The sequence below is a fragment of the Cupressus sempervirens genome, chromosome 2 (assembly GCF_028749045.1).
Source record: "Cupressus sempervirens isolate cs-2001-9-10 chromosome 2, ASM2874904v1, whole genome shotgun sequence".
NCBI lineage: Eukaryota > Viridiplantae > Streptophyta > Pinopsida > Cupressales > Cupressaceae > Cupressus > Cupressus sempervirens.
Genome location: NC_143119.1, coordinates 108360059 through 108382778, shown reverse-complemented (window position 1 = coordinate 108382778; position 22720 = coordinate 108360059). Strand labels below are relative to the sequence as shown.

Sequence of the window (22720 nt, the reverse complement as noted above, 5' to 3'; positions counted from 1 at the left end):
TGCACCTTGAAATCGTCGAAAACCTAATCTAAGATACTTTTTGATGGATAAGTAAAAACCACAACCGATCTAGTTTGTATAGAAAATAAGTCACATTTGAATCTGAGAGGAATTATTTTTTAAGTGATCAGTACCTAATCGAAAATAAAAGTTACATAATCAGATTTCAACAGGGTTATTACATTTTTATGATCAAGGTGAAAAGAAACAACGGTTGATTTTCACTAATGGTGATCTGATCTTTCTTTAGTGTTCTTTCACTCTTTTTTTCAATTCACAATGGTGGAATTGATTTCCTACCAATGTTGATTGTATTTTCTTTCAAATATATTTTGCAAGCATTCTTTCCTATCTTCCTTACAATCCTTACAAGTTGTACCATTGACTAAATTTCAAAAAAAGGAAAACACAATGAAATTTTTTGAAATTTTCAGCATTTTATAATCAAAAACAACAATTTTTTTGAAAAAAATTTACTGTGTTTTAGTGAATATCATTAAAACAATCATGTTTGACATTTTTTTTTTTTTTGGTCTTTGATGGAGATTAGCCATGTCTTCTATCTTTCTATTTTCTCCAATCCAATAAAATTATATGATCAGTAGTTCAATAGTAGAATTCAATTTCCCATAGATCTTCCTTAAGAACCATATCTCTTTTTATTTCCTTTAACAAATAAATTATTACATAATCTATAGTTCAATAATAATAAAATTGATTTCCCACCAATGGTAACTTGATCTTTCTTCCATACACTCTTTCTATATACTTTTCCCAGTTCAATGAGTTGTTACACGAAGATAATCTATAGTCCTCAAAAATCACCATGACAAATAAAAACTAATATTATCAGCATCAAAATGATATTATGTTTAAATCTTCTTCTATCAAAATAAAATAGATAAAATTATTGAAATCCCCTTTAATTGCAATCACATCTTTCTCAATAGAAGAAACTCTTCCATACGTCCTCTACCATTTTCCCCATATTAAATTTCTGACTGGCAGGCCAAGTTGGAGAATCTGTCTGGTGATTGTTGTTAATTCAATTTAGAATATTTAGGGTTTTGTGCAAATACGAGTGGTTTCGACAGATGCTGCCATGATCGCAAAGGGAAATTTGTTTCTTTGTTTGTAATTTTACTTGGATCGAATCAGATCTGAGATCCTTCCATTATGCTTTTACAGTCTTTGTCCAAACTTATTTGACTATTAATGTATGGATTGTTATTTAATATTTCTTTTGGTTTGATGCCACACGGTTATCATCACTGTCTAAACCACGTTCATTAAATATTATGAAGTTTGTCAGATCAAATTTTGATAGCGATGCATTTTTTATCATAAATCTGCCGTTGAGATGATGTAATCAATTTATGGTTTAAGAGTTTTTGGAATTTTAACAAAATTGTAGGATTTTTAATATTAAAAAAAATTATATTATCTATAAATTTGGGCATTCTCCCTAAATTTAATTAAGTTTCTGACAACGTATATTGTATATCATTAGTATTTGTTCTTTTGGACTTGTTTTGTATATGATTAGAATTTGTTGTTTTAGATTTAAAATAATAGACAAAGATATAAGTTATTTAAATATTTTGAATATATGATCATACTTTCTCTCTCATTATTCTTAATTGATGTTTGTCTAATAAATCTAACAAGAACGAATTTCCTTCTTCAACTAGATAATGTTGTTATTTTTCTTGCTGTTTACATTGTCAATGCAAGAGCATCTTGGGTTCATGTCGATCTTGCATCAACCAAAAACATGTTCATGTTCAATAGTACTTCATGTTTGCAGTGTCATTCCTTTGTTTTGGCCTATTGGTGTTGTAAATCTCAAATCGTGTTTCAAACATCATGTTTTACCTTCATCTTGGTTCACATATCGATTTGTTTCTTATTGATTGAGATCTTGTATATTCTTGGCAAGACGTATTTGTTTTTCATGTTCTAATAGCTAGTTCAAGTTTTTTCAATCTTGTGAAGCTATTACTTGATAGGTGAATCCTCTTGGCATATTGTTCTATTTTTGTATGCATGTGACTGACCTATTTGTGGTATTATGTTTCATATCACATCTTATTAAGGGAGGTCCTTATGATTTGGGTCACGGCCCATATTTTGTAATACGTTATCTTCACCTTAGAGAATATAAATATTTCTAGGTCAACTTGATGCTTGTGAAGCTATATAAAGTCATGTAATTGATCCTTAAATAGGTAGCTCGTACAAGATTTTCTTTTGGAATCTTTTGAAGCTAAGTAGATAGATGGATAGCAATCCATAATCAAGCTAGGCTTGGAATGTAAGTGTGCATAGTATTGGCCAATTGTATGTCTAGAATAAAGTGAACATGTGATCTTGCTTTCTCTATGTTGCTTGTTGATATTGTCTTGATTGGTATTGGATGGATCTCATTGAGTTCCCTCCATCTGTGATGCGCCAATTAGAATCAATTTAATATCTTGTTCTTGTGTTGGAAAATCTATGTTCCTAAGCATGTGAAGCCCTAGATATATTTTGTGGGGTGGTAGAGTCTGGATCTCACCCACAATTAGAGACAACTGGTATAGCGACAACTCGAAGAGGAAATGATAAAAGGTCGCAGACCAAGGAGAGGTGGATGGCTTGAATATGTTCAAACAAATTGTAGCAAGATTTGAAGTTGTTGAAATGACTTAGAGAAGAGGTTGACATTAATGATGCCAATAATGAAGAAGAAGAAATTGAAGAGGAATAAGAACCAAAAATTGATTAAGGAGAGTTTAGAATCCTAAGTGCCTTAACTAGGGTGAACACTAGGTCGCATTTCAATCCTACAAATTACGATGGAAAGTTAGATTCATGTGACTTGTTTGATTGTTAAAGATGGAAAAGCACTTTGACTTTGAAGGTGTGTCACGCAGATAAGAAGGTGAAGTGTGTTTGCACAAGTTGAGAGGGCTTACACCATTATGGTGGGGACATTCACAAACTAGTAGACAAAAAAGAGGCAAGGAGAAAATCAAATTTGTAAACAAGTTAAAGGCTAAGTTCTTACTTATTGATTATTGTGATAGATTATTTAAGAGGTTGCAAAACCTTGTTGATTATCATGATAGATTATCTAGGAGATTGCAAAACCTAAAGCAACAAGAATCCAGTGCAAGGAGCGCAACAAGGAAATTTACAAGTTAGGTATCGAATATGGACATTCTAACGATGATATTGAGTGAGTTACAATGTATCTCAATGGGTTTGAAAGTGTCAATACAAGATGAGATCACTTTGATCAAGTTACAGACTGTGGAAGAGACTTAGTAATATGTCTTTAAAGTTGAGGAAAAGTTAAAAATAAAGCATGAACAAAGACAAAGAGGAAGAGGTGGAAGATTTTAGAGAAGCAGGTCATTTTGTGAAGGAAGAAAATCTTATGCATCTCATAACAAAGGCAAGGAAGGACGAAAAACGTAAAGTTCACACCAAAGGGATAATAGGAATTTCCAGAGGAATGAAGGACATCAAGTATTTGAATATACCCAAGAGAAATGAAACAACCTAAAGATGGAGAATCTTGATGGTAAGGAGAGACCTATCTCAAAATGAGATGAATCATGAACCATTGTATAAAGGCGTTTGTTCAATACAAGGTGCAAATAAGATAAATGTTACAAATTGATTGTTAGCAGTGGTGCAAATTTGATTATCTAGCATCAAAGGAGTTGGTGAACAATTTAAAGTTGTATATATTGAAGCACCCTAATCCATCTCAGATAGCTCAAATATAAGAATCTAAGAGATAAAATTGAAGCACAATAACAAATTTAAAATCCAAAAGTTGACCATTCAATAATGAGAAAAAAGTGAGTACATATAGGTGAAGTGCAACCATGAAGGATGGACACCTCAAACAAGAGTGGTGTTGAAAAACAACCCACTAAATGAGAATGATGTGTCAAAATTAAATGAATACATCTATAAAGAGTTCCTAAATGTTTACAACTTGCATCAAAAAGCGTCAAATGTGAATGGATGACTAAGTACACTTAAAAGCCTAATAGTAATTAAATAAAATAAATACACTTAACACTAGATTCTCACAAAGTATTGGTAAATGAACAAATGTTTGGTTAAATTTAAGATTAGATCTTATCGTGAAGGAGTTCTATATGATATTATGCCTATGGATGTGTTTCATATCTTGTTGGGTAGACCATGGCAGTATAATAAACACGTTTTGCATCATGGTAAAAAGAGTAGGTATACTATGGTTGCAAATGGGATGAAATGAGTATTTTTTTCATTGGAGGATGTTCCTAAGAGTGAGATTTTGATAAGTGTTATAGTTTTCTTGATTGAGGGCAGCATTTCTATGATGACTTGAAAAATGAAAAATGTATGCTATGTGTTGATTCCTAAAAAAGTTTGATTTAGAGTAAAAGAACAACCTAAGGTAGTGAAAGAGTTGTTGAAAGAATATGATGATATAATCTCAAATAATGTACACGATGAATTATCATCTATGAAATTAGAATTAGTCATTGAATGGATCTGATTCTAGGAGTTAATTTTTCAAATAAGGTAGCACATCAAATGGCACCTGTAGAGAATGAAGAATTGAATATGTACTTAAGAAGAATCAAGAATGGAGGATGTGTACTATTTCTAAAGCCATAAACAAGATCATAATAAAATATAGATTTCCTTTTCCTAGGATGTATGATATAATGGATTCCTTGAGTGGAGAAAGATATTCTACCAAGATAAATTTTAAGACTGGATATCATCATATCATAATCAAAGAACGCGATAAATGGGAGGAAACATTCAAGAAAAATAATTGTTTGAATGATTGGTGATGAATGAGGTATTGAAAAAAATTTTGGGTAAGTTTGTGTTGGCATGTTGGGATAATATTATGATTTTTAATAAGGTGAAAAGGGATCATTTGTTGTACCTTGGACAACTATTGTAGAGGTTTAAAGAAGAGAAGTTTTTGACAAACATAAAAAAATGTAGGTTCGTGAAGGAAAAGATGATATACTTGGGATTTGTGAGATATGCAGAAGGATTGAGATGGATCTTGAGAAGGCTCGAGCAATTATTGAGTGACATACACCTGAAATTATTGGAGAGGTTAATATTTTCATGAAGTGGCTAGTTTCTATCAAAGCTCATTAAGAATTTCATTTTAGTTTGTATTCCTTTTAACAAAGACAATGAGAAAATCTTAAGTTCCCCTGTTCTAACTGGTTTTTTTGTGGTGGTAAGCGGGTTGTGGCACTAGCTTGCTGGGTACTGGTTTGGGAGGTTTTTATGATTGCTTTTCTTTCTAGTCTATTTACTTTCCAAGTTCCAGTGTATTTTCTGGTTGCTTTTTCTGGACACATCTGTTGGTTTCAGGTCTTAGTAAAACCTGGTTTAGATGTTTAGATGGTTTCAAGTCCTTTTAAAACCTGGTAGGGCTTCATGGTATATCTTTCTTTTTTATGTAAAGGGTTTCGGGGCCCCTTTAAAACCTGTTTTTACCTTAATCTAAAACAAAGACAATGAGAGGAGATAGGAAAGATTCCAGGTGGCCAAATTGACATAGTATTAGGTTTAAATTGTTTAAACAAGGTGACTAAATAGCTTGTGTTAGAACTCCTTGATTTCACTAAGGTATATCAAGTTCATTGTGATGTAAGTGGTAATACAATTCGAGTAATATTGACTCAAGATGGAAGATTTGTTGCTTATTTCACTGAGAACTTGAATTATGGAAAGAGAAGATATTCAATGTATGGTCAAGAATTTAGTGTCAGTTCAACCCTTAAAGAAGTGGACAAATTATTTTTTGCCTAGGGAGTTTTTATTATGCAAGTGGTAATACAATTGGAGCAATATTGATGCAAGATGGAAGATTTGCTGCTTATTTCACTGAGAAGTTGAATTATGAAAAGAGAAGATATTCAATGTATGGTCGAGAATTCAGTGTCAGTTCAATCTCTAAAGAAGTGGACAAATTATTTTTTGCTCAAGGAGTTTTTATTATACATGGCTCATCAAGCATTGTAATATTTGAACTATCAAAGTAAGTTGTACCGAAGACACATGAGATGCGATGAATTCTTGGAGAATTACACATTTATACTGAAGCATGGGAGTAGTAAGTAAATTAACATTTCTTATTCTGTGAGTCAGGGAGAACAATGTTATCACATAAATGAGAGTTGAGGTGTTAGTATTTGAGGAATTGTAGGACATAAAAGAGGATGGCATATATTTTGATAAACTTTAAAAAGAATGTAGAGAACTCTTTTGCAATAAATTGAAGCAAGTGGTTGGATTATTTCATCTAGCCAGGGGATGTTATTCAAGAAAACTCGATTTTGTATACCTTAGTGTTCTATTAGGGATTATTTGATTCAAATAAAGCATTATGGAGGATAAGTTGGACACCTCAGCATTGACAAGATGGTGACTTTGGCAAGTGAATAATTTTTAGCCGCAAATTCATAAATATTTTAGAGAATTTATTCAGAGATCTTGAGTTTGTCAAGTTGATTAAGGAATTCATTAGAATGTGGTATTGTATAAATGTTTGAGAACACCAAATAGACCTCCAAACGACCTTAGCATAGATATCATGCTTGCATTTCCTTATCATGCACAAAGGGAGTAATTATATATTAGTAGTTTGGCAGAGGCTTTTTAAAATGACACATTCATTGAGGTTGTGAGGTTTCTTCAAATACCTATTTGGACTAAGACAACAAGTTTGTTGGTTATTTGTGGACGACACTTTGGAAGTGTGAACATTGGTTTGAAGTTGAACTCTACATTTCACCCACAAATAGAAAGTGGGATTTAGTTTTTGCCAAAGCACAATTTTCATATAACAATCCAATGAATAGGAGTAAAGCGAATACACCATCTGAGATTTTTACAAGAATGATAATAAAGGTAATCAACAAGAGTTTGGGCAATTTACTAAGATATATAGTTGGAGACAAGTACCGAAATTGGGATTTTGTTCTTGCCAAGGCAAAGTTTGCATGTGACAATCCATGGATAGAAGTAAAGTGAATACAACATTTGAGATTGTTAAAAGAATGAGAATAAAGGGAGTTTCAGAGTTGAGAGTCATAAATAAAGAAGATGAGAGTGTGCAAAAGGAGATGAACTTGTAGAGCTTATAATGTCATTTCTTGATTAGGTAAAGAAACATTTAGAGAGAGTGAATTAGGAATATAATAAAGAAGATGAGAAAATGGGACAAGGATTTTAACTTGGATATGATGTGATAATATATTTGAGAAAGGATAGACACTTTGAGTTAGAACATACAAGTTGAAGATGAGGAAATTTAAACCTTGTAAGATCTTGAGGAGATTTGTCAAATTATGCATATGTAGTTAAGTTGCTAGAGGATATGGATATACCACCTAGATTCAACATTATAGATATGTATGAGTACCATGAGACATAATTTAGTAACACAGAAGTGTATTAGAATTGGAGAAGCACTTCCCTAACAAGTAAGTGGATGAAGTTCAAGAAGTCTTGGATTGTAGAGATTGTACGAGCGCTATAGGTAAATTTGATACTTTAAATGTCTTGTAAAGTTGAAGAGAAAACCAATTAAGGAATTTTCATAGATTTCTCAAGCAAAGGTAACCCTTCTTGGCTTTCCTTTAACATCAAAGAGAGACACTTTTTAAATGACTTAGTGTGTCTGATGTAAGACCATCTTAGGCTCATGTAAATCTTGTATCAACCAAAATCATTTTCTTAATTAGTATTGTTCTTGTGTGTTTTGGTTTAGCCATTTATGTGTTCATAATGGCATTCCTCTATGTTTGTTTGTTGGTTGTTGCAAATATCAAGCAATGTACCATCCATCATGTTTTACCTTCATTTAATTTCACATCTCCATATAATTTTTCCTAGTTGAGATCTTGTGGATTCCAAGAAAGACTTCTATGTTCATCATGTTTTAGCCACTAGTTGAAATTGTCTAATCATACGAAACAATTTCTCAATCGACAAAGTTTATAAGCAAATCATTCGATGTTCATATATCCGCCATTGACCTATTTGTGGGATTTTATTTCATATGATATGTGTTTTATTAGGAAAACAAGTTTTGAAGGGACCTTAAAACCCTTTAACATACCCAAAACATCAAAAGCAATAAAGCCCTTAGACAGAATGAGTCCCTAAAAAACACGCATAACACCAAAGAAGGTCTAACCCACTACCAAGATGAGAACAAGTTTTCTACACAAGGACCTGCAACCCACAATCACAAATTGGCAATGACAAAAAGTAAAGTAACCAAGCACCAACCACCCTACGGATAAGAAGCAACAATCAACCTAAGAATTCCCTTTTGATCCCAACTTGTGAGATTTAAGGGACATGTCGAAAGGAAGAGAAGGCTCCCTTGAATGTTTTTACTTTGATTGCAAACCATCCATCTTCCACCTTAGTTGCCTTAGCCTGGTAAGCTAAAACATCTTTACATCCAACAAAATCAAAGAAAGCTTTAGAAGAAGTAACATTTGCAACACCACCAAAGATGGAAGTTTCTATAAGGGGGGCAACATCCACACAAGTATTCTCAGCCGCATGGACATAGCCAACACCAATAGTACTCTGAACTTCAACAAGTCCACACTCCAAACAACTCATTTTGGTAGGGCCAACATTCAAAATTTTCCCATCACACTTCAAAATAGGCTCATTACCACCATGCTAGGTAGAGCCAACAACTAAAACTCCAACACCAACTACAGGAATGACCACATCAACAAAAGACAATTGAGTAGAATCAACAAGACTAGGAGTAGAACCATCCTCTTGTCACCGAATATCAACAAACTTATCTAAGGTGGTATCCCTATCTAAAGTAGGCTTCTTCACAACCGTATAATGTTGTGAAAAAAGCACCCTACCACCATGAGGAGGGTTTCTTGGATTTGGATTTTTTAGCCTCACTTTTCTACAACATTCCCAATGCTAACGCATTTCCTACATCTAAACAAAAGGCCTTCATAATCTAAAGATTGGATATATGAACCAATAGAACTACATAGTCTTATCTACGCCAGAAGGTCCTCGTAAGCATCAATATCAACAAGAATCCTTTCATACGTAGAATGAAATATGTCAGAGGATTCTGTGTCTACCATCAAGAAATCACCTAAAGCATCACCTACTTCCTCAATGATTGAACCATGCCAAAGAGAAATAACCTAAAGCATCATCTATTTCATATGATATGTTATTGAGGGATATCATTATGATTTCCAAAACTTGATCTTTATTTTGTTATACATGTTTTTTTTTATCTTGGAGAATATAATTCTCTATATGTCAATTTGATGCTTGTGAAGCTAGATAAAATCATATAATTGCTCATTATATAGGCATCTCTTAAAATAATGAATTTTGGATATTCAAAGGTTAGTATATAGTTTGGATTTCCTTCCACAATCATGCATATATGGCTAGAATATATGGATTTCCTTCCACAATCCACAATTGGATGAATCTCTTCGAGGTACCTCAATCCATGAATGTACCAATTGTTCCACACTTACGTGAGAGTCCATGTAATAGTATAGACCTCTCACTTAGGATGATACATCCTCTCAAATAATTGATCTACTTTTCCTTATTTTTTGTCTTGTATTGTCTAAGCATAGAGTGCACATATCCCTTTTTAACTGTAATAATGCGAAGTGATATAAATAAAGACGCTGCAAAAATTGTTACAAAATAGCACAATCAACCTTTGCTAACTTACCGAACACATGATAATGATATCTTTATAAGACAACTTACAAAAAATAAATTTAAATATAGAGATTGCAAAGCTTTAATCTCTAGTGTCAACTCAATTCCTAGTAGTAGTACATAATGTCAAGAATGCTAAAAGAAAAACTCTACTCCATGTGCAACTCAATTCCTAGTAGTAGTACATAATGTCAAGACTGCTAAAAGAAAAACTTTACCCCATCTACCATTGTCACTTTCCTTTGGTTGAGAAACAACCTAAACTTATATCTTGATTTATTGAATTTAGAAATCTTTAAATTCTCCTCAACATCGACATTTGTTTCTCTTCCCACTTAAAAAACCCCAATTATATCACAACTATCAATTTACTCATAAATATTTTTTTTTTCATTTCATTCTAATGCTATTATTTTACTTTGCATAAGCATGTAATAAATATATTATATATGGATGTACACATTCATTTTGTGTATATAACCAAAATGATAATAAATGGTAATTTGACTTTACAATGTTAAAATGGAAGGTAAAACAAAAGAAAATCACACCAAGCCATCTTTGCCAAAGATCACTTGGTTTATATTCATATTGTTCTAAATATGTAATACCATTAGATATATGTTTGTTGCACAAAATTGTCATTTTATCTCTATCCTCCTCTTATACTTCGTTTGTAGAAAAATTAGAGTTCAAGTGTTACTTCCATTTGAATACAAAGTAGCAATGTATATCCATAAATTATTTGTCTACCTAACAATGTATAACCTATTCTCACTCAATACTAAAACTACAAAAAAGATATCCATTCCCATGCCTTTAGTAAACCAATGAGAAGTTTCGTACCATTACATTATGTGACAAAAAATATGTGCATATCCATTTGTTTCCTACTTTGCATATTTTAAATAGGAGATATCGTTCAAAGCAGGTAAAATTTTGATATTGCTATTTTCCATATTTTGTTAAACATTAATATCATTATTTTATCAAGATTCAACCCTATAATTGTTTTTGAGATAAACTCATTAAATCTAGCTAATGCTTACATAGTGAAGCACCAAAACTTCCTAGGTCACCCATCCCAATACTACTCTAACTCTAAATCATGCTTAACTAGAGAGTTTCATCCATAGTTAAACCCACTTCACTTGTAATCCCATTTGCAAAACCTTCACCAAGTGTTGAGCCTTGCAAACCATTTATTAGAAAAGCCCAATAAGTTCATCAATTTTCAAGTAGTGTCTATTCTTCACAATTATGTAAAATTATAATATTGATATCTAGAGTCAACTATACAATTTTATTCAAATCAATTGACCCATATTTCATGAGTAGCGGTTTACACAAACCATCTCTCACGACAATGAATTCAAAACTTTGAACAAGTTGGTTATCAATGATGCTCACAAAGGATATAAAGGGCTTTCTAATGATTGCTCCACGTAAGGCACAACATTTGGCGAATGTTTTGCTAATGGGTTGCAAGCACAATGGATTTAACCATAGAAGAAACTTTGTAGTTAAATACACCCAAATTGAAGTGGCACTAGGATGGGTAACCACCCAATAAGTCTCGATGCTTCACCTCTACGAGCATCAATTGGATACAATGAGTTTTAAGCTCTCCTTTCATTGTCTTGAGAGATCAATTTGTGTAAACCACTACTCACGCAACACGGTTTGTATAACTCGTTAAAAAAAGCTATATCGCTGAATTCTAATAGCAAAATATCATATATAACTAAAATAACTCGATAAAAAAAGCTATATCGCTGAATCCTAATAGCAAAATATCATATATAACTATAATTAGCAACTATTATGTTATAATAATTCTTCACAACTTATATCATTAGCAATTTTATAAAACTAATAGATAATAATAAAATGTCATACCCCGTTATAACATATAAATCATAGATTAAACAAACATTCAAATGGCTTAATAGATATAAGAATAAATAGTTCAAAGCCTCACTTTGTAATTTTCAAGTTCTCTAGAGTTCTAAATCACTCCCAAATTTTTACATCTTACTAGATAATAATAAAATGTCATACCCCGTTATAACACATAAATCATAGATTAGACAAACATTCAAATGGCTTAATAGATATGAGAATAAATAGTTCAAAGCCTCACTTTGTAATTTTCAAGTTCTCTAGAGTTCTAAATCACTCTCAAATTTTTACATCTTACTAGATAATAATAAAATGTCATACCCTGTTATAACATATAAATCATAGATTAAACAAACATTCAAATGGCTTAATAGATATGAGAATAAATAGTTCAACGCCTCACTTTGTAATTTTCAAGTTCTCTAGAGTTCTAAATCACTCCCAAATTTTTACATCTTACCTGGTGAGTCTCACGTTTTTAACTAAAACTTTTGAGCCACATCAACACATATTAAGCAAACATTCAATCGACTTAATAAACATAAGTTTTAATAGTTCAAAGCCTAACTTTGTACATTTGAAGTTATCTTAAACTTATAAATGGCTACCAATTTTTTACATCTTACTTGGCAAGTTCCATGTTTCTAACTAAAGCTTTTGGACCATGTCTTCAAAGTAAGCTTCAAAATAAGACAAGGCTCATAGCTCAAAATAAGGCAAGGCCAATTTTTGGCACATTCAATTCGATTTCATTTGATCAATTTTAATTTGCAAGTTAAAATTTGGTGCTTTAAGATCTACAATGTATATTTTGTTCAATTATAATTAATCACATCAAGTTGTCTTAACATCATATATTCACCATATATTCTCCATTCACGTACAATGTAAATTCAAATTATCAATTGATTAAATTAGAACATGAAGATCCACTACAAAAAGCAGCAAGAGTTGGTATAATTACACTCACAGTGACTTGTTAATTATGTTGATATAAATAATTACACTCCTTGTTAATTATCGAATTCAATTAATCAATTGATTAAATTAGAACGACAAGGTCCACTACGAAAAGCAGCAAAGAGTTGGTATAGTTAATTACACTCATAGTGACTTATTAATTATGTTGATATAAATAATTACACTCCTCATGACTAATTAATTATTGAAATGACCCAAAGGAAAGGTGCGTTAAAAAGCGACTATACCAAAGCATGCCAAGAGCCAACTTATTAAAACGTACATAGGGAAACTGCTACTTAATCTCTTCATATTGATTGGAAACAATGACACTACGAATATATTAAGAAGAATGACGAACGGCTTAATACAAACAATATGTCGTAGAGCATTGACTTTTACTATGGTAAATTAATCGACAATATCATTGAACATTTGGATGGGAACTGGTACAGATATTATTATTTATGATATAGTATAGTTGTATTTCTCGCATCTTCTAATTTGGTTCGACACATACTTTTCCTCGCAATTCTTGTAAGGTACCATCTTTACCTACATATTCCCAATGATGATACCAAATGTCGACTTTTTTTCTCTTTTCACCCTGCATTAGAAACTTTCTGCAACTTCGAATATCTTGATTACAAGTCTGCCATTGATCATCAACATAACTACAGCGACCAATCTGTTTATTTCTTCGTTATTGCTAATGATTATCTTATTAATTTTTATGGTTGGCCTCTAATGAGGTGAACATTACTTACAATATAATTCCAGGTTTCCAAAATAAAATCATGAGAAAAAGAGTCCAGAGCTAAAAATTAAAAAACAAGGGCAATGTCTGTTTTTCTGAATTACATGTTAACATATTAACTAATGGAAATTGAAAATGGTAGACAATTAAATGGCTATGGTGAGATAATTATTCCAGTAAAAAAGCCAAGTATGATTGAGCAAGCGAAAGAAATACTGTAGAGCTCCCTTCAAACCAAACAAGGGCAGTACACAATTAACACAACTCCGGCGTTATGCACACCACCAGCCTGCAATGCAATGTTATGCCATGGGCAGGATGGTGAAATGCATAAATCAGCAGTTGAATCAATTTGGCACGGAGCCTTTGATTGGTATCAAAGGAGCTCTACCAATATATACATTCCAACAACATACCTCATAGAATAAGACTTCAAATTACTTTCTCACTTGCCTCCATAACACCTGAAACATATATCAAAGTATCAGTATAGTATAGCTTTTTAGGTTTCCTGACATTTTGGTGAGCCTATAGTCAAAGCCCTAAAATCTGCTTGTTAACAAATTTACATTGATGATGCTTGTCAATAGTTCCTTTTATATATCCTGCTGGTTTTATGTAGCCCTAAAAGTCTAATAGTAATAATACCATAACCTTAAGAGTACTTGTCATTACACAGTTTATGAAGGCTTAGATTGTTTTCAGATTAGATCAGATTGTCTCAGCTATTTGTTTTTACAATGGCATATTAATCTCTCACCGAGTCATGGTCTCAAAGAGTTATCTAAAGCATAGATTAGAATTAGAAATTATCATCATAATGACAGATTCAAAACACAGTTCAAGAAACAAAACGATCATCACAAAGAGAGATCGAAAACATCATTTATAAAGCAGACATTAGAAACAGTTATTCAAAACATCGATTGAAAAAGAGAAACTGCCATCAAAGAGAAATCCAAAATGTTGATCGAAAAGCAGAAGCCATCATAATAAAGAGTGATCCCTATCATCAATTGAAAGACAAAATCTATCATCAAAGAGTGATCCCCGACGTGGACTTGAAAACAAAAACCACCATAACAAAGAGTGATCCAAAATACCTCTTCAAACACAGTTGAACCAAATATCACACGGGTCATGATACCAAAGCCTTCTTATAAACATAGACATGAAGGATAGTGCATTAGAAATACGTTGTGCAACTCTGGGAATACTTAATTTAAGCCTTCTACGTTCGTCAATATGCAAAGCCACGAATTACACAAATGAACAGATCTTCTAATTAATCAAACAAATCCAATTCCACGGATTAAAAACATTCACAACTTCCAAGATCCACAGTTTTTAAGATTGTTACTCTATTCCCAACACGACCAAAACAAAAATTATGTCTGCGAGAGGCATTTAAAGAGTATATCTAGCGAGATGAAAATATGAAGAAAGCAACAAGAAAGAAAGAAAGAAAGAGAAAAAGCCCAAAAGAAACTCCACCTCTATCTGCTCTCGAATCTTAAAATGACTTAGATTTGTCGTCATTAACCTAGAACGTTGAAATCCCAAAACCACCGCATACAAAAGTTTGCAATGACTGAGAACATTTATGATGACCGTTATAAAAACACCCAAAACAACCACATAAATGGATGGGAAAGACTAAACATTTGCAATCAAGAAATTGCTGATTAAAGCCAAAAAAGACAAAAAATGGAAAGGAAAAGAGAGAGAAAGACATTTTCTTGCAGACGACCATTACCAATGTGGAAATGCAAACGTAACCCAAAGAAAACCAGTCAAAATCAAAACTCCAAGAGATGCTTCTACAGAGAGGGACTCCAAATTCAAGATCAAGAGCTTAGCCGCAATCAGAAACAATGCATTTTCAAGGAAATAGAGATTGGAAACCAATAAAATAATACAGATCGACCAACATATTGAAGAACAAGAGAATGGGTAGTTAAAAAAAACCCTAGAAATCACAACATGGATTGATCACAGAGAAATCTGTCTATAGATTCGCAAAGATTAGCCATATCAGAGAGCTCATATAAGGGGGAAAATAGAATAGCTATGGCTAGGCAGAAGAATAAATAAACAAGGGGGGTCAAAAAGGGTGGGTTTGAGAACCAACTAAAACAAAAGGAAAGGAAAAGAAAAAAAAACCCATAAACCCAATAGATACCTACTCCAGGGAAGAATAAGGAACAAATCCAATGATAAATTAAAAACATAAACAAATTAACTCCTTCATACCTGAAACCCACCGATTGTCTCCTACCAAGTAGAGAGCTGTAAATGCCCCCCTTTGGCATCCATGGAAGTGCGGGCTCCTCCTTTACAAAGCAATTGCTGCAGAAAGAGAGAGAGGAATAAAATAGAATACCAAATGAAAAGTTTTAACACACCCAAATGCATTGAAAGGCCCTCCGTTATATAAATGGGTTGAGGGCTATGGTTAGGCGGTGTTAAACTTGGCAAGTTTAATCAGTCTAATTGAATGGAAGGGCAGCTGTCGGTCCGTCTCCTCCCATCTCTGATGTGACTTGACTTCACATACATTTCACTCTGCTCAGCTGCAGAGAAGAAAAAGTGGGGTGATTTGACTGCTCAACCACAGTCTTCCTGTGGAGAGCACGGATTTATATGGAAAGTTGCAACGGGATTGGCCAGTCGTACGGAGATCCATTCATGCTTTTACCCACACTAAATCTCACGCTAGATTTTGTGTGTCCTCTTTCCACAGTAGGGATGAAGGGAGAGTCGTTCCTGCAACCATCTTGCCTTTGTCCATGAAAGTGATGGAACCCAATGCCTGCCGATTCTTATCACTGTCATTATTATTATTATATACCATTGCAATAGTCACCTGCCCTCAATCTTACCGACTTACATATCACCATGAATTAAGAAATGCTTAAAACATTAGCAGTTCAAGGAAGATTAACTTTGTTCGATAGAAAAAATGATTGAAGTTTCTAGATCTGTTTCTTGTCTTGTATGGGCGTTGGTGGGGGGGTTATGATTTGCATGGTATTCTTGATGGATTCATTTCGTTAGGATTAAAAGAGTTTTAAATTGGAAGGAATTCAGTTGTTAGGGAAGGTTAGGGGATTAAATGAGTTTTAAATTGGAATGAATTAAGTTGTTAGGGAAGGTTAGGGGAAATATTCTAGTAGTTGTGCTAGGTTAGATTTTTTAAATCATAAGTCGAATTATGTTGATTTTTTCGGTGTATTTCTACAGGGGACTCAAAAGCTTAAAGCTTAGGTTTCAGCATTTGGGCATTTATAGATCTCTTTGTAGACTTTGACTATTTAATATTTTTAGTTTAGGAATTAAGTCTTAGTCTGTGATGTTTATGTCGTCCACTCTTTGTAGAGACCATAGAGTGTGAAGTAGTTGACAGGGGTCATTTTAAAACACTCGTCTGCACCCTGAATAGTCACATACCAAAAAACACTGTTACTTGTGGTTAAATGTCTGATAGTCATTATGAAATGTTCCACTAGTGGTGCACAATTTGGTCAATCACCAACCAAAAGTGCAAAAAAATGATTGACTATTAGTAAGTGTGATCGGTTATTGAGGGGTACATATGAAAAAACTCTACCATGGTTATTGGACCCCCTTTCGGTTAGTGGGTCTCTTCCCCTATTCTTGATGGAATTATTTTATTAAGATTAAAAGAGTTTTAAATTACGCAGAAATAAGTTGTTAGGGAAGGTTAGATAGGGACTAAAATATGGATAAGACTTGTGATATTGTTAATTCTATAATTTCTTATTCAAACTTAAGGATTTTCCTAGAAGTCGTATATTCTAGTACTACTCGAAGTCAATTGGGATTAACCTTCTCCCAAGGTTGAGCCCACTTTGCTTGCAAATGAACCACAATGTTTCTTCTAAGCTTGTGTATTTTTCTTACAACTAGGATTATATTTTTCTTACAACTAGAGATGTGAGAAGATTGGGCTAAACCTTGTTAAGTACGCTTGAGTTAGAGATAGTACTAGGGTGGATGACCTCCCATGAAGGCTTTGTGTTTTACCTTTGTGATAATCATCTAGATTCAATGAATGTTAATTGTTTCAAAAACTACACAATTTGACTTCTTGTAAAAAATATTAAAAAAAGATCCTTTTAAACATTCATATATTAGAAAAGAATATTATTATTATTTATAATTTCATTTTATTTGAAAATGAAATTTCATTAATATAATTTGTAATAGAGAATTAAATGAGACAATCTATAAGAAATGTATTATTATATTCTTAACAAAATGATAGAATCTTAAAGTTGTTATTATTCTACCTCAATCTTATCAACTTTTTACTACTTTGAATCTTACTCATGACTTATTAGCAATTCAATAACAAAGAAATATTCAATTTTCTATATAACCTCTTGTCTTAGTATTGTATGGGTGGAGGGGATGGGTTATGATTTAAGATATTCTTGGTGTAACTAAATATTAAGAAATTGATTATTTTTTTAAATATCAAATAGTTTTAGATTAGAGGGAAAATAAGTCGTTGGAAGAGGTTCATAAGAATTTAAGAAATGGACTAAAATTATTGTTTGTAATTTATTTTATTTTGTTTATTTATTCTTGATTTAGACTCTTTCAAAAAAAAAAAAATTTAAATTCAATAGAAAATAGTTATATTTAATATAATGTGTAATTAAAAGAAATGAATAAATCTTCAAGAATGATGGCAATCAATAGTTATTATTATTATATATACTACTTTTTATTAAAATTATTATATATACTACTTTTTATTAAAAGAAGACTTGATCTCAATCTTACCCACTTCAACTTAATACCACTACTCTTAAATTAACCACCTTAAATTGTGAAATGACAAATTTGAAAATAAATAATAAATAATAGTTCATAGAAAAAATGATTGAATTTTCTAGTTTGTCTCTTATTTTATAATTGTATGGAGGTGGGTGAGGTGGTTATGATATGCACCATATTATCGAAACAAATTATCAAAAAATTACTTTTTAAGCTTTTAAATTTGTTAAATTTAGAGCAAAAAATTCATGTGGGAGGTCAATAGGAACTAAAGTATACATTAAGATTATTTAAGTATTAATATATTAGAAAGGGCTATTGTCTATAATCTCATTTTGTTTTGCTTATTTGCTCTACTAGTCTATGTCAAGGTTGTTAGAAGATTGATAGAGATTAAGGTATAAGTAAGGATTAAAATTAAATATTAATATATAAAATTATTTTATATTATTTATAATGTTGATGATGTGTCTAATAAGTAGGTTCTCATAATTATATAGATTGTGATGGCAAAATATACATATTGTGTTTATTCAAAAGTACAAGTTGATTTGGACTTTGAAAGTTAATTTGTTTAAATGGTATACAGTCTATTTGTTTGTATTTCTAGAACAATTTGTAAATGAACTCATGTTTCTTGATGGAGTTGAAAATTTGATTAATTTTTAAAATATTATTTCATTTTAAATTTAAAAGAACTAATTTTTTTTTGAAGGGAGATAAGAATTAATGTATATATGAAGATTAATTGAGTATATACATGTTATTAGTTCCTTAGGCAGGAAACTATAGCATTCAATGCATTTATACTTTTTAATTTTTTTGTCCAATTAGAACACTTAATTATTCAATTACTTTTTGAGCTATAAAATTCTCATATTTATTGTATTTAAAATAATTCAACACAATATATTTATTGACAATTTGAGTGGTTGTTTTGTGCTATAGTAGGGAGTGCAACTTTTTCCTTTATTTGTTTGTTTAATCAAAACAATTTATTATTCAATTACTTTCTGCAACTATAAAGTTTTCATCTATATTATATTTGAAATAATTCATAAAAAAATATTTATTGACAAATTGATTTGTTGTTTTGTAGGGTTTTAAATTATTTATACACAAATTGCAACAAATTATTTTAGAGACTTTATACATTTTACTATTGCATAAAATTCATATTATTTTCTTCTATCGGCATATACGCTTTACATCCTTGTTTAAAGATTTTTTTAATTTATTTTTTTATTTGATTGTTATTTAATTTTTTTAATATGTTTTTTTAATGTTTTGAAGAAGTATTTTCAATATTAAATCATTGTTGAAAATAAAATTAAACATCTAATTATTCATAAATACAAAAAGAGAGAGAGTGTCTTCCAGTTGAATCAACTATCACATTAGTTAGGAGAGGGAGTTGTGATTTGAAAGATACTCTTAATGAAACTTGTTACAAAAATTGGGCGCTTTAATTATTATATCATTTTAAATATAAAATAAATATATTAGTTAATGAAAATCTTGATTTGGATTAAGGTCTAGATGAGTATGAAAAGGTTGGTAGGGATTAAGTATAGATGAGGATTAGTTAGGTATTAATATATTAGGTAGGGGTATTGCTTGTAATTTCACTTTGTTTTTCTTTTCATTTTAGTTCTATGTTCTTTCATAATTCGTTTTGTTTTTATCATTAAATCACTATTCAAATGAAATAAATCATCTAATTACTCAAGTAGAAGACCAAAACATGTCTAGTTTAATCAACAAATGCATTTTTGTGTACCCATCTCAAATAAAGATTCTTCCCAACTCAAATGATGATGTGTAGGTAAGGGAGTTATGATTTGGAAGATATTCTTGATATAACCAATCTATTGAAAAATTGATTCTTTAAGTTCTTGAATAATTATAAATTAGAAAGAAATAAGTTGTTGGAGAAGCCAAGAGTGATTAAAATATAGATAAGAATTCTTGTGACTATAGATATATCGTAGACACATATTGTTTATAATTTTGTTTTTTTTGTTTATTTGAGTTTCATTTGGTGTCTTTCTTAATTATTTGCTTATTTTAAATTAAAAGAAAATAAACTTATTTAATATAATTTGTACTTGAGAACAAATTTATACAATTTAAAAGGAATATATCAAGAATAAATACTTAGGAAAGTGGTAGAACCTAAAGAAAACCAATCAAAATCAAAATTATATGTACTCAAGTGGAAGAGCAGAACATGTCTAGTTTAATCAACAAATGCATTTTTTGTGTACCCATCTCAAATAAAGTTTCTTTCGAACTCAAATGATGATATGTGTAGGTAAGGGAGTTATGATTTGCAAGATATTCTTGATATAGCCAATCTATTGAGAAATTTACTCTTTAAGTTCTTAAATAATTATAAATTAGAAAGAAATAAGTTGTTGAAGAAGTTGAGAGTGATTAAAATATAGATAGAACATAAGACCTCAAGTTAGCAAGTATGTATCCAAACACCAAGAGAAGAATTCTTGTAACTATAGATATATCATAAACACATATTGTTTATAATTTTGTCTTTTTATTATTATTTGAGTTTCATTTGGTTTCTTTCTTAATTTGTTTTTTATTTTTAATTAAAAGAAAATAAATTGTATTTAATATAATTTGTACTTAAAAGGAATATGTCAAGACTAAATACTTAGGAAAGTGGTCGAACCTAATAGCTATCATTATTACATCGAAGGTGTTTTCAGTTTGAAGGGAATGATCTATATTTGCACATTAACGGTTACAAATACCAAGGAAGTTATAATGACCTTTGAATAAATTTTGAGCATCCATTTTCATCATTCTAATTGTTTTTCTAATTAATACATCATTACATCACCATTTGGCCAAATTGTTGACTAATATATAACATGTACCTCACTAATATATTTGTTCTATAAGACGGTAAGCACATATAAGGGCCCACTTATGGTGTTAAAGATAAAATTTGAGAGACTTCAAAGTTATTTTTATTTATGTTTAATCACAAATTTTTTTATTAAATGAAGATTGAGGGAAAAGACTCTAATATATAGTGGTTGTTTGACTATATTATGACTTCGAATAATCTAATGTATTTTATCAAAAAGTAAAAGAAAAAATTGAACCAAAATTAGATTAATGTGTTCAACATTAGTTCCAAATAGTTTTAAATTTTGAAAGAGAAGGTGAATTGTTAAAAACTTACCATAAATAGTAGTTGAGGAAAACAAACATGTTATCTATGAACAAGCATGTACAAAGAAAATATGTAAAATTTAATATTTATATTACTTTAAATAAAATTAAAATTTATTATTGTAATGTAGACACCCTAAAATTTGCAAGACCTAAAACAATGAGAATTTTGATCAAACAATGAAAATTAAGGACAAAATGAGATTAAGGAGGAAAACAACAGACTTTCAAATCAATGGTAACATCAGGTCATTCTAGCGATTAATCAATCAATCACCTATCAAATCAAAAAGGACCTAAATCACTGTAAAAAGAGGAAAAACAATTCATAAAATCATAAGATGAAATAAATAAAAGGAAAAAGGAAAAGATAAAAGTTGAAAATAAATGGAACATTTAATAAATCAACAAAAGCCATTTATCCTCTCAAAAGTGAAAATCCTCCTTTTTGAAATTAAAAGAATTGAAAATCCTCATTTATCCTCAAAAACTAAGTCTGTTGGACTTTTCCTCTTGGTGCCTTATGAGATATTTACAGTTTCACCATTACCCTCTAGTGAAAAGCAAAATCTTGATCCTTACCAACCCCTTCCTAAGATCCTATAAATAGGATGGAAAATCAAGAGCAAGGAGACCCAAGTTTTAGGCATTTACACTAGAGGCATATTTAGAGCTATCATCCGTTTTAGTATTGTTATTATATAGAATTCATGTCATTTTAGTATCATGTTAATTTTTTTTTAGTAGTTATTTAACATCACTTGGCATTGTTTAGTCTTATGCATGCACATATTCTAGCATTCTAGTGTTATTATCTTCATATAATATGTGCATAGATCTCACATAGACTTTTGTAGATCTCCATTCATATCATACTCATGTTCTAGAACTATCACTAAGATGATGGTTTGAGAGCAATTTTAGTAGTTGTAGTTAGGGAAACGTCATATGTTCATAGAGTCTTTGTTTAATAGTGATTTCTTGGTTCTAGATTAGTTCATTATTATTTCAATTACACTCTGCACTAAGGTCTCATGAATACACAATTCCACCATGTACAAATTGGTGCCCACCGTGGGGCTTCGTCTTAAAGCCTCTTTGTTCTTTAACTTTTCATTCTAATCTTTGATTTTTCTTGTAGATCTATGTATTTCTCTAGTTTCTTGTGCAGATCTGACTTGTTACAAGTTTTATAATGTTTGGGAAGACTCATAAAAGGAGCATCAACCTTTTGAAGGCATTCCTGAGCTTGCAAACACTAGATCTGAGATTTCTCTGACATTTTGACACTTTTGAACACTATTTTAACACTTTCGCATTATT

The 22720-nt window shown here is 31.1% G+C and overlaps 1 long non-coding RNA gene across 1 annotated transcript; it reads right to left on the bottom strand.

The window, feature by feature from the left end:
• Positions 1 to 12917: 12917 nt before the first annotated feature.
• On the bottom strand, positions 12918 to 15796 carry LOC149571265 (uncharacterized). The gene is made up of 2 exons (XR_016359791.1): positions 15644 to 15796; positions 12918 to 13854 (listed from the first exon to the last, which is right to left on the bottom strand). It is a non-coding gene; the product is annotated as an uncharacterized LOC149571265 (long non-coding RNA).
• Positions 15797 to 22720: the final 6924 nt, after the last annotated feature.